Below are 13,293 nucleotides of genomic sequence, written 5' to 3' on the forward strand. Positions count from 1 at the left end.
AGATGTGTTATTAAGCAACATCCAACCAGGTCATATTCCTATAGTAATCTAGGATTTATATCTAATAATTTGAGTCACTTCTTTGAGAGACTTAAAGATAGATTCTGTGTTTGCTTTTTGGTAGCTTCATCTTCAAAAAAGGGTCTCCAACAGCTTTCAACAAAGTATCTGGAATGATGTTGTCAAAACATTAGAAGAGTCGGGCGCAGTGGCTTCTGCCTATAATCCCAGCTGCTTGGGAGGCTGAGACAGGAGGATCACGAGTTCAAAGCCAGCCTTAGCAATGACAATGCACCCCTAAGTTCTTTCCCTGGTACAACCCAAACAAAGACAACAAAAAAAAAAATTAGAAGATTTTATTCCTCTGCCTTGAATTCGTCTTCTTCTAACTGATTTGTTTTTCATATAGGTATTTTCCATGACTTGCTTTCACATATCCTTCAAATTTATTTTCTAATAATACCTTTTAGTTTGGACTTCCTGACCATAATTTAAGAAAATTCAACTGCCATCTCTATTCTCCTCATCTTTATTCCTTTTTTTCTTATTTTCCTTTATTAACTTTAATAATTTTTAGAATAATATTAGTAAATTTATTTACAATTTTTAATTTTGTTTTTTCAGAAGGATAGATTACCATAAATTTTCACTATGGCTGCATGAATGTCCAGAACATGTAGTGACTTTATTAGCATACATAACCATAATCATAGATTATCACCTGATTATCACCTACTTGCTTTTGAGCTCCAAAATATGGAAGAAAAAGAAAACTGGTAAAGATTCTCACTGAAACTTCATATTTGACATTTTTTGAAACCCAGGCCTTATATGGCTTGTCCCAGGTAACTACAGATTGATTTAGTGAAGACAGTACCAAATGCTGGGCCTCCTGATTTCAGGATTGAGGTAGAGTAATGCCAAGTAATGCCTGGGAGAGAATGCCAAGTTTCAGTGTACTCTCCATCACCTGTTCCCACTACCTTTTAAGGTACTTACCTTCCTGGGTCTTATTCATCCACTCTACAAACCCAGGCAACACAGATATTCACTTCATATATTTAGAGTGAAGATTAATCAAGTGAATTTATATAAATGATTTAAGTCTGCCACATTATAAAAATTCCAATAATGCTAGATTCTTTTATTCTCTGCCTCCCTCTACCCAATACTGAAGATTGAATTCAGGAGTGATTTATTGCTGATCTACATCCCCCAATTATTTTGGTAGCAGGGATTTGACCCAGGGGTACTTAACCATTGAGTCACATCCTCAGTCCTTTTTATTTTTAATTAGATACATACAGGGTCTTGCAAAGTTGCTGAGGCTGGCTTTGAACTCCTAATCCTCCTGCCTCAGCCTCCTGAGTCGCTGGGATTATAGGCATGTGCCACCGTGCCCAGCCATCTCCACATTTTAAAATTAATTATTATTTTTTTTTTTTAAATTTTGAGACAAGGTCTTTAATTTTGAGACAAGTTTCCCAGGCTGACCTTGAACTTGTCATACTCCTGTCTCAGCCTTCGGAGTCACTGGGATTACGAGGACATGCCACTGTACCCAGCCTCCATGATTGTTTATATAATCACTTAATTCATCATATAATAGATCTTGTGTTTTATGATGAAATATAGGTAGATATAGTATACATTGTTTTGATAATATATGTCTATAATTCAGTAATGCCCATATTCCAAAAATGCACTAATATTCTTACAGTGGTTAGTCCAAACTGACAATATAAGAAATTATACAATTTGCTGCCAAATAAATATAACTGATTTAACTTGCTCATAGTGGTTTCTCCTCTTAGGAAATATGAAAATCAAACTCAGAATTAAAACAAGATAATATTTATATATATGATGTTGAAAAGATAATAATAGCATAGACATACATTTTTATTTTCTATCTAGATAAGAAAAGTAAAGCTTTGACCAGCACGAATTTGATCCAAAACCAATGATACATATAATACTTTCCAAGATCACATGACTAAACATGACACATTAAATGAAAATGTAATTCTTACTATCAGAAATTATTTAAAAGTGATTAGGTTTTTGGTGAGCTGTTATTTGCTTCTTCTTTATATAATGAACTTATCAAAGTAGTAAATGATTGAAAGTAAAATTTCAGCAACTAACTGATTCTGGGAGGAAGTTCACGAGTATTTTAGAAGTCATTGTTCACTCTATTACTTGACTAATGAAGGTGATCCTCCACAGCTGGACTTGGAACTGAATGATCAGCTGTTTTATGACATTATGTACACCTTTTCACAGACTTAAAGGCACTTTGTCGCCACATCTTTGATGAAGGGGCAAAGAATTACTGCAATTCGGTTTCTATTTAAGTGGGTCTTAAAAGGGAACCTTCATCAGAATTAGCTTTTAATTATCTTTGACCTATGCAAGTACTGCACAAAGCTGCAACTGTATGAACATAGACTCCCATCATGATTGCCTGTGAATACCACTTTGATCATAACACATGGTTTAATATATCAGTGCCCTCAAGCTGGAATCCATGCTGTCAGCAAGAAACGTATTATATGGAATTTCAATTGCTCAAACTATTACTTTATCAAGCTGAACTACTTGTTGTTGAATGTAGCAAGGAAATGTCTTGAATCAAGTGCAGGTGAAATTTTGAAAAAAAAAATCTTCATTTAAAGGTTTAGAAATATTCTAAAGAGTTTCTATTAGAAACAGTTGAAGCACAACTGATATACTTTCAGTTATATGCTGTATTTCAAAAACTAAGCATTCCACTTCTTTCAACAACCATAAAAGATCCAATGACACATAAAAACCTATATTGCAGTGCCACTGATTCCTGCTACTTACAAAGCACAGCTTAGATGTCCAGCAATAATTCCTGTCTTATGACATTCAGATTTATAATATTTTATGTACAATACTAGAAGACACTCTTAAGCTAAACTATATATGACTTTATGTACATTTATTTCATATACAATACAGAATATCATTTATAATCTCATGTTCAAAGACAAATTCCTTGATCCTTTTGCAACATTTGTCTTTTATATTTGGGATTTGTGTTAAAAATGATGCAAGCTTCTTTATTGAATATTAAAATGACAGGGGTCTGAAGATTGCATGGAAGGGGCATACATGCATTTGTCATGGCCTGTAAAATAACTATTTTGATCTATATGGTTAGATATAGGAGGACATTTGGTCAAAGGAAAATATCTTGGACTTTGAATCAGATGAGTGTGCATCAAATTCTTCCATTTAGAGTCTCTGTGACATTGGGTAAGTTGCTTGAGTGTATGCCTCCTCAAACAGTCATTATCTGTACACTGCTACATGGAAAGCAATTGTGACTTGGAGCAAGGCAACTCTCTTCACCATTGAGCAGTTTTTTTGGGGAAGGGTGTACCGGCGATTGAACTCAGGGGCACTCGACCACTGAGCCACATCCCCAGCTCTATTTTATATTTTATTTAGAGACAGCGTCTCACTGAATTGCTTAGTGCCTTACTTTTGCTGAGGCTGACTTGAACTCATGATCCTCCTGCCTCAGCCTTCTGAGCAGCTGGGATTACAGGTGTGCACAACTGCCTGGCTGTATTTGGGCATTTTCTGAGAGAGGAATTACCTCCAGCCTTCAGCAGGCAACCTTCTCAACAGAGGAAAGATGGAAGAATACCTCAGTTCTGAAGGGGGGATCAAGGCAGAACATCATGGCACCCAACCTTGTCAAATATTTTGCTGACTCTTCTCTAATACCAGCACCGATTATTTCAGTCTCAGATAAATCCCTTTTTCTCTGAATCTTATAGGTTAAGTCTACATCAAAATGCTCCCCTTTCTGTAATTAAAATTTTGTGATTATTTTATACTACTGTCTAATCTTTGATTTCTCATATAAATAATATAGTGAAAGAAAAGCAGTAGTTCTGCAGCTGAGTTTGAGATGTGATGCTAAACTGGATTCATGTTTTACTTCCACCCATTATTAGTGTTGACAAATTAGTGAAGGTTTATCTCCATCCACTTTGTTTTCCTAATCCATAAAATGTTGAAAACAATAGTGCTTACTTCATAGGTGGTGAGGATTAGATAAGTTTAACAGTAGGTGGGAAGCCCTGATCATCATCTGGCATAAAATAATTCCCATGCAAGCATTAGATTTTATTATTATGTCCGACACTTTAGAATCCACTAATCAACAGGATTCAGTATTTATTACTATACTTGGCAGGTTTTCATTGTAACAGGAGAAAACAAATTCAAAATCCATCAATATCATTGAAGAGTTATATAAGATTCAAATTCCTTTTACAATTATTATTTCATTGAGAGAAAAATGCGTTAAAATAACACACCCATTTGATCTGGTCAGTTATTTTGAAAACCACATGTTCATATATGTAAAAATACTCTAAGCTCCTGCCAAATGAACTCATTTAAATGTTCCTACTATACTGTATTTTCTTGGGTTCCAGATCTTTTGCATGAATATTGTTATGCATAGAGTTCTCTTCCCCATCTTTTGACTTTTACTTGTTAAGCATCAGGTCTTTCTTCCTTTCTGCTTTCTACATAACTTCATTTCTTGACACACAGGCATGTCAACACTCACATAACACCTTGTAGCTAACAAGAGCATCACATTTGACATACCTTTAAAAAATTTTTTTTCAATAATGTTCTTTTATTCTGCAACAATGAGGGGTAATTCAGGTATATGACAGGAGAGGCATCTAATAAAATTTCCTCTTTTTGAAAATTCTTTATTAGTCCATTTGATCCAGCGGTTCACTCCTTGATGTTTATACAAAAAAATGAACAGCATACCATAGTGATACAGGCATATCATGTTTATAGCAGTGTAATTCACAATAGCCAAGTTATGGAACCAAACTAAGTGTCGATCAACAGAAGATGGATAAAGAAAATTGGGTATATGTACAAAAGGAAGTTTTATTTAGTCATTAAGAAGAATGAAATTATTCTGTTGCATGAAAATGAATAGAACTGAAAAAAAATATGGACCACGTGAGATGAGCTAGGCTTAGAAAGTCAAGAGTCAAACGTTTTCTCTCATATGCAAAAACTACAGAGAAAAAAAGGCAAGAAAATGTGTTCTATCCCATCATTTTGTATTTGTCTGGGTTTTGTGTTTACATATTCAGTTTGTTTTCAGATAACTCTGTATGAATGTTCTCTTTTGGAAAGTTCGTTGTTCCTTGCTGTGGTACTCCCAAACATAGCATTGTATCTGGACTATGTGGTAAGGAGTGGGGTAGAGTGGGTTTTAGGAACTGGACAAAATCTTTCCAAACCAGTTGGCCTTCAGGAAATGTATTAAGATAACTAGAAAATAACTATTTCACTTTACAAGTAAAAATTTATCTCACTTTCAGTCAAAATTATCAAAAGTAAAGTTCCCCAAACAATTTCTCAACATTGCTTCAGAACTACATCTATTGTCTTCCTTGAGAGGTTGGCATCGACCTAGGCAAACTACTCTGTAATGCTGATCACCCTTTCTCAAAGTTTGTTCACAACTCTGGTGATTTTTGAATATTTCTTATTAAATATGACATAAAATACTCAAAAGTAGAAAGAATTGCCTTCAAGTTCACCATAAATTATATCACTCTAGCTGAAGGTACACACACATATACATATACACACTTAAAATAACTGTAGGTGACAATGTCATTGGTTATTAGAGTTCGAATATTTTTGAACTCTGTAAGGGCTGCTGAAAGTTTCTAGCAGTTGAGATATTTGTTTTTCTGTTGTAGAATTTGGTTAACCTCAATTTTCTGAGGATTGCATCACATTGGAAACAGGAGAGAAGGACATGGGTCATCATAGGAGATACAACATTTAAGAAATCATAATCATACTTAGGAATGAAGATATTATTGGATTATTATTTTTAATGAAAACACATTTTTTAAATAGGCACTTGTTTTATTAGAGTAGTTATATTTCATTTTATCAGGGCTTTTCTCTCCCTCCCTCTATGGTGGTTTTTGTGGGGATTTGGCAACAACTTTATCTTTTAACTAGCAATAATTTTGACCATCTAGTCACTGTGAAGAGATGATTGAAATGGGAGAACAAGAGCTGCCAAAAATAGCAGGCCAAAATTATGTTTAGTAATGCAATCCTTCCTTCCCACTCTCATGTTTTTTGTTGACTGTGCAGAAAATTAAGAGTGAAGTTTCACTTGCAAAGTTCAGTAAATTTCATTCCCATTTAAACCTTCATAAAATACCCCAACTTTACCTATCATCTTCTAGAAACTAGAGGCCCATGCTTTAGTGAGATTAGTGATGCCATGAAGGGACACCTATGTTTGTTCAGGAATACAGGGATAATGCTATGGCCCCTTGCTCTAAAAGTGATAACGCAGTCCACTCTCAATTATCTAGGAGTGATTGCCCATTTTCCTCATTATTTCTAACCTAAACTTCTTCCTTTTTCCTTGGCCTAAAATTTTTGTATTCTTAATTGTGCTAGGAGAAAATGGAGGGGAAAATGATGAAATAGGAACTCAAATGAATATCATGTTGTCATTATTACCTTTTTAAAAATGAAACTGTATTTAAATAATTGCACCAAATTTTCATCACTTGACTTGTCTTTGTAGATTTTTCCTCACATTACCACTGGAAAAAAATGTGTAGGTAATTTAACAGTCTAACAATTCCCAAAGAGGCAATTAAAATGCTTCATAGGAGAAACTTAAAATATTTGTAGCATAGTATCTATAGGAAACTGAGGACTTCTGGTGATCCAGATTATAATAGTGATATATTATTGACAAAATATCATAGTAATATGAAACTAAACTCTCTAAAAAGTAATCTTTCAGAAATCATACCCTTCCAACTAGCAAATCAGAATAATATGATCACTATGTGACTGAAAAGGCAGTCTTTCCATTCTTCTCCAATTCTATTTTTTTCCCCAGTGCTGGGAATTAAATCTAGGGATATATTTATCACTGAGCTACATCCCTAGCCCTTTTCAATGAGACAGGGTTGAGACCCACTAAGCTACCCTAGCTGACCTTCAATTTGCAATCCTCCTGCCTCAGCATCTCAAGACCTGGGGATTAGAAATGTGTGTCATCGTTCCTGACTAAAACTCCATATTGTTAATTCAGCTCCTTTGCTGTCATACACACATGAAGTTTTAAAAATGGTTTGCTAATCATCATTAGTAATGTTTCCTTCTGTTCCCTATCTTATAAAAAGTGAATATACTGCAGAGTCAGGTAAGTATGGTTTTATATAACAAAAATAGTTAATGTAATAAAAAATTGTAATGATATAAGTAAAAAGTCAATACTTAAGTAATGGTTACAGTGTTCAGTGCTTTTAATACTTTGCATATTATTTCATTTAATTCTTCACAACTGTATTACTAACAAAATAGACATTATTTTTGTCATGCAGATTTACTGCCAATGAAATTGAGGACTCAAGGTGGAGAGACTGTCCTAAGATATTAAAATTGGTTAAGTGAAGGGTGTGAGAATCTTCACACAGACATTCTACTCCACTATGTTTTTTTTTTTTTTTTTTTTTTTTTTTTTTTGTTGTTCCTTTGTTTTTGTTTTTTAAGGTTCACAGGCTTTTATTTTTTTACATTTATTATGCCATGCATTCATAGGGAATAGGTTCCATCAGCACAGTTTTCTTTCCATTTGTTCTCATAAAATGTGCTTCTCTGGGTGGAGGAGGCTGGCGTTTCAGCAGAACCCAGGTCCCCTTCTCTTTGGCTTCCTTCTTTTTCTGATCATTTTCCTTCACACGTTTCAGGAAACTGTCTCGGCTCTTAGAGTGCTTAATATGCTCAATACGCACATTAATTCTCTTAGCAAGAATCTTGCCTTTCACTTGCTTATTCACAACAATGTCAACAGCATGCTGGGTAACATTGTAGACTCTCCCAGTTTTGCCACGATATGATTTATGGGGCATTCCTTTTTGAACACTACCCATTCCCTTAATGTCTAAATATCACCTTTCTTGTAGATTAGCATATATGTGGCCAAAGGAACTAATCCATGTTTTCTAAAAGGTCTAGAGAACATATATGGGGTTCCTCTCCTCTTTCCCTTTGTGTTCCTCATTTTGGCGAATTACTGGAAGATGGCGGTTCTGGTCAAAAGGCCACTGTCTATGTTTTAATGAGAAGTCTATGCTCTTTTTGATACTTATTTGCCAGTAACTTTTTGTGGCATACCTTGTTGAAACTTTATTTGTTCCTTTTAAAACTGAATTGGTATTTGTGTACATATTTCTTGCCAGTTATTTTTTCAATGATCCCTGGATATTGGTATATAGAAACCAAGATCTTTGGGTTGGGTGCTTTCATTGTATTGGAATTCCTCAGCTTCCCTGTGTTTTTAACAGAAACATCACACACATACACACATACATCTATATCTGTTTCTGTATCTGTCAATTTTATTAAAGTCTAAAAATTTTTACTGATCTCTTTGATGCAAATCACACATGATATTTATTCTCTTGCCATATTTATAACACTTTTCCCCAATGTTTGTGAGCCTCAGTTTAAATGTCAGTCTATTAAAAGCTTGTGAAGACTGATCTAAAATTAAATTTTATTCAAATTAGAAATGATATTACTATACATTATATATAGTCCAATTAACTTCACAATAAGTGGAAAATAATCATTCAGACATCCTTTTAAATATTTTCTGCTGAATCCTGTTGAGTTGCACTGACTTTTGGCTAACATGATCCATGAAAATGCCACTAATATTATGTTTAAACTGAAGTTGAAAGTGGAAGAAAACTACAAAGCAAAAAGCTGACAGTGTATTAAATATATGAACTAAATTCTGATTTTTTTCTTAGAAGGTAGAAGGGCATATTCATCATTTTAGCCAAATATATGTTATTTTCTTAAAATTCAAATGCACCTCTAATATTGGTTGAAGATAATATTTCTAGTCATATATTTAATCAGGTTATATAAATATCCAATTGGCTTATAAAACTCACAGTTTACATGTGAAATTTTATAATCACAGCAAAGTATATATACACAATTCATGTTTGAAATACAGTAAGTCGATGTCAATTTGACCCATAGGATTTATAAGAACTGTTCACATGTTTGTATCTCTCTATGAACTGGTTGAACCAAATTTTTGTTTTGTTTTGTTTTTTGTTTTTAGACTCAGACATGGGACAGCCATAGGAGTTTCAAGAGTTTTAAATGCAGAGTTTATGGAATTTAAACAATTCAGCAAATGCAGGACAACTTTACCAATGTTATTTGTTAAATGACTCCAGAATATAGATTTGGGTACCTGAGGACAACTGATTGATAGCTGGAGTACTGTTATCTGTATCTATGAAAATTCCTGGATGTCTGTTTTTTTTTTTTTTTTTTGACACTTGCTCAAGATAAAGGCAGTAGAATTTATGGTATACTGCTTAACCTTACTAAGTTTCCTGGTGACAATGCCTCATCTTTTCCTGTTGGTTTGCAATGGGCTCAAACACTTTGACCAATCTGGATTAACTACTTAAAGAACCACTGCAAGTTTTTCCAAATTGCCCTCCTACTGAAGGCAAAATTCCTCATAGACTTGGGGGTTCAGCTAGAGACTCAGCACAATTTAGATTATCTCTCAGATCCTTAATGTTAACCTGAATTATACTTATCTTGTCATTCTATATGTTTTTTCTTTGTATAAAATCCTTACATGGATATCCTGTGTGGAGTCTTCTAAGTTTTTCAAATATCCAAATGGAAAAACAATTCAACACTACACTAACTACCCCACAATAAAATGTAATATTATTTCAGCCAAGGCCTGATGGAAGGTGTGGGAAGGTTGGTAAGCAACTCCAATGTCATCAAAAGAAACACCCAAACATAAGACCCAATGTTTAGTAAATAATTCAGAATAGACCAAACACAAGATTATAAAGTCTTTCCAAGTTTAGGGAATCTATTTTGATCTGATTGAAGTGAAATTTATTGTGATTCTCATTTTGTGTTCTTTTTATGTCAAGTGATAAAGCTCCCATGATTCCTACTTCTTCCTCTGTATCCTACAAAGGTAAACTAATCCTAGCAGGGAATATTTATTTTGATATAGGTCTTATACAATGGAACCCCATGTTATACCTGGATATTATGGTCCAGTTATCTTTTGAGAAAGGAGAGGTCAAATTCTGGCTCTAACAGCAGATTGTTGATTTTCTGATACATTACTACTTTTACTATAAAATGAGGAAAAGAACACAAGTTCCTCATGGAATTTCGTAGATTAATGAAATAATGCATGAAAAGCATTTACATAGTGCTGACTTATAAATTCACAATTAATGCTACTCATTTGATATTTCTAATCTCATGAATATAGTCAGTCTACATCCTCAAGCCTGGTTTGACAGAATTGCTTCAGCATTGGATAACAAGTACTCAGAGTGTCTGGTTCATAGTTCATATTTAACATGTTGAATTTAATTTATTTAGCACCATTATATTCCAATTAGACAAAAATGTCTGCTTAGACTAAAAATCAATGTGATCAGGGCTACTTCTGTATATAGTTACAGGAAGTATGCTTATAACCATCCAGCTCACTTTCCTAATAAAGCATTAATATTCTTTCCCCTTGACATTATAGAGCATAATATAGTGACCCAAGCCCAAAGTTGATGGCATTGGACATTCTATAAGCTGAAAAAAGTAGTGTTTCCTTTGCGTTCATACTCTTTTCTCTATTTGGGCTAAAAATATTATAATTCAAATTTCAGTGGCCATACTTTTGCCTAGGAGAATGATTTAATACTGGCTTAATCCTTATATCTTATCACTACTGCATCTCTTAGATTGCAAGTTTGAAATCTTACAATGTTTACTAAGAGTTTCTTTTTGACATTTAAAATCAGGCCTTGACACTTTAAAGATATTCAGTTGATATAACAAAATACATAAAACCATAGCAGTGTTAAAAACATACATGTACAGTGAAAAATTTCAGTGTTCTTGACCAGTGTCATTCCTTTTGAAATGCTTGCTAATTGTGAAAAGAGGAGGCCATTCTACATGATTATTAGCTTTAGAACCATTTGAATTATTTCAAAGAAAATACATTATTTGAGACTGGCACATAAAGGAGACTTGTTGAAACTTTATTAATGTCTCAGGTGATTCAATAGAACACCATGCCTACTAAAATCTCAAGTCTGTTTAGCAAGAACTTTATTTTTAAATCTAAAATTAGGTCTATCCAGTGTGACTCTATATTTTGAAGGAAACAATGTGTAGGAAGAATCCCTCTTATTTTCAATATTAAATTAAATGTCATCAAATGTATTAGTACCTTCAGTTCTTTTTAGAAAATTCAAGTAATTCAAATTTTAAGATCTCTGTATACTTTCTAGTTAGAGGCAATGATTGAATTTGTGTATAACTTAGGGAATTATAGCATTATATATTTAAATAACTAAGAATTTTTCCTGGATTTAAAACAGATTTTACTTTATATCTTATATGTTCTATAGTTATGACTAAATTTTGAGACAGGTGATATACACAGAATTCTAGCATGTCTCCCAAGATTCCCTTTCTATGGTATGAATCTTGTAAAAGTCACTGTTTCTTGAGGGTGGACTGACCTGTGATTACGATGGAATATCACTCTTGCATTTGGTTACCGTACATACTAAGTGGATTTTGTGGGCATAATTAATTTATGTCCCTCATCAGGTGGTTCAAATTTAATGAAAGGAAGATTATTCTGAGTGGACTTACCTAATTAAGTAAGCTCTTAAAGATACAAGAAGCAGTAGCAGGTTCCTCCTGCTGACTACTAAGAAAAAAGCCACCATGTTTTGAAATGTGCCACTGGCAACTCTAAGGAAATCAGAGCACTCCTGAGTCAACAGTTGGCCAGACAAAAGAATCTCAGTCCAACAACAGCTGGGAAATGAATTCAGCCACCAACCTAGAAAATGTGTGATTGAATCCTTCCATAGTTGAACCTCCTGGTAAGGATGCACACGGCTGACTGACACCTTGATTTTTATCATTTGGAGATCCTACAGAGAACCTAGATGATCCAACAGATTATCAACCCATAAAAATCAAGAGACAATGAATTTTTATTTTAAGCCCCAAAGATTATGGTAGTTTTTATGAAATAATATAGAATAAATACAATACATATTGATATGCATGTTGGCTAGTCAGTATTTACTATGTACTGTGACATAGTCTACTAATAAATTCTTAACATCTTCTTCATTCATGACAAGAATTTATTTCTTATGTAAAATAACATTTTCAAGCTTTCTTTAAAGGTTGCTACTATCAAATCCTGGCAAATGAAACATGAGTGGCAGTGAAATGTACACCATGTCATTGATCTATTAAAAAAAAGGGTGGGTTACACTCTCCTCTCTCTCCTCTCTTCTAGAACATGATCATGATAGTGAACTCAATTTGATCAAGACTGACCATTGCTAAATCAATGAAGGATTGATAGAAAAGGGATTCATTTCCTTGCAGTCTTACAAGTTGCCTGACAGAGAAAAGTAAGAACAAATCAAACAACTTAAGCCTACAGGTATCAAACTCCTACAGAATGTGCATGTACTGAATGACAGAATATTGATAGTAAATCTTCAGAAAGGTATTACTATGCCCATAATACATTTATACTAAAAAAAATCCCATGAATTAAAGTATTTTAGAAGTATTTTCTTTAAAATGTTTCAAGCCAAAATTGTTAATTAACTTTTACTGGTTTACCAGACAACTGAATTTACAGAACATTTTGTGGCTGATTATGGTTGTGTAAGGGTCCACTTCTAGTCCATGAACTGAAAGTTTCTATAGACTAATGCCTCCCCATCAGTACACTCATTTCCATTCAGAATCACTGATCAGGAATAGAATGACACCACCATGATTAAGGAATGTTCCTCATCAAAACAAAGTCTCCTTTTGTATTGGAGACACATAAAGAGATGAATTTAATACAACATTGTAAAAGCTACTAAGAAGGATGGAAGGAAGGTATCTGCACCAGTCTGAGAAGTCAAGTTCACATTCTAGAAGAGAGGATGTCTTACAATTGAGGAGGAAGAAGAAGAGCGGGCAGGTAAAGACATACATGTGCCAACAAATAGGAAACCTCATTCAATCTTTGGGTTCAGGCATATTAGGTTATAACATAAAGCAGAAGGTGACTGAAAAAAAAAAAAAAAAAAAAAAAAGAAAAAGATGGAAAGGAAG

At 33.8% G+C, this 13,293-nt stretch overlaps 1 pseudogene across 1 annotated transcript; it reads right to left on the reverse strand.

The window, feature by feature from the left end:
* Positions 1-7,652: 7,652 nt before the first annotated feature.
* Positions 7,653-8,151, reverse strand: LOC306670081 (large ribosomal subunit protein eL21-like; annotated as a pseudogene). The gene has a single exon. The product of its transcript is annotated as a large ribosomal subunit protein eL21-like (transcript).
* Between the last annotated feature and the right edge of the window lie 5,142 nt (positions 8,152-13,293).

The sequence above is a fragment of the Sciurus vulgaris genome, assembly GCF_902686455.1.
Source record: "Sciurus vulgaris genome assembly, chromosome: 9".
NCBI classification, from domain to species: domain Eukaryota; kingdom Metazoa; phylum Chordata; class Mammalia; order Rodentia; family Sciuridae; genus Sciurus; species Sciurus vulgaris.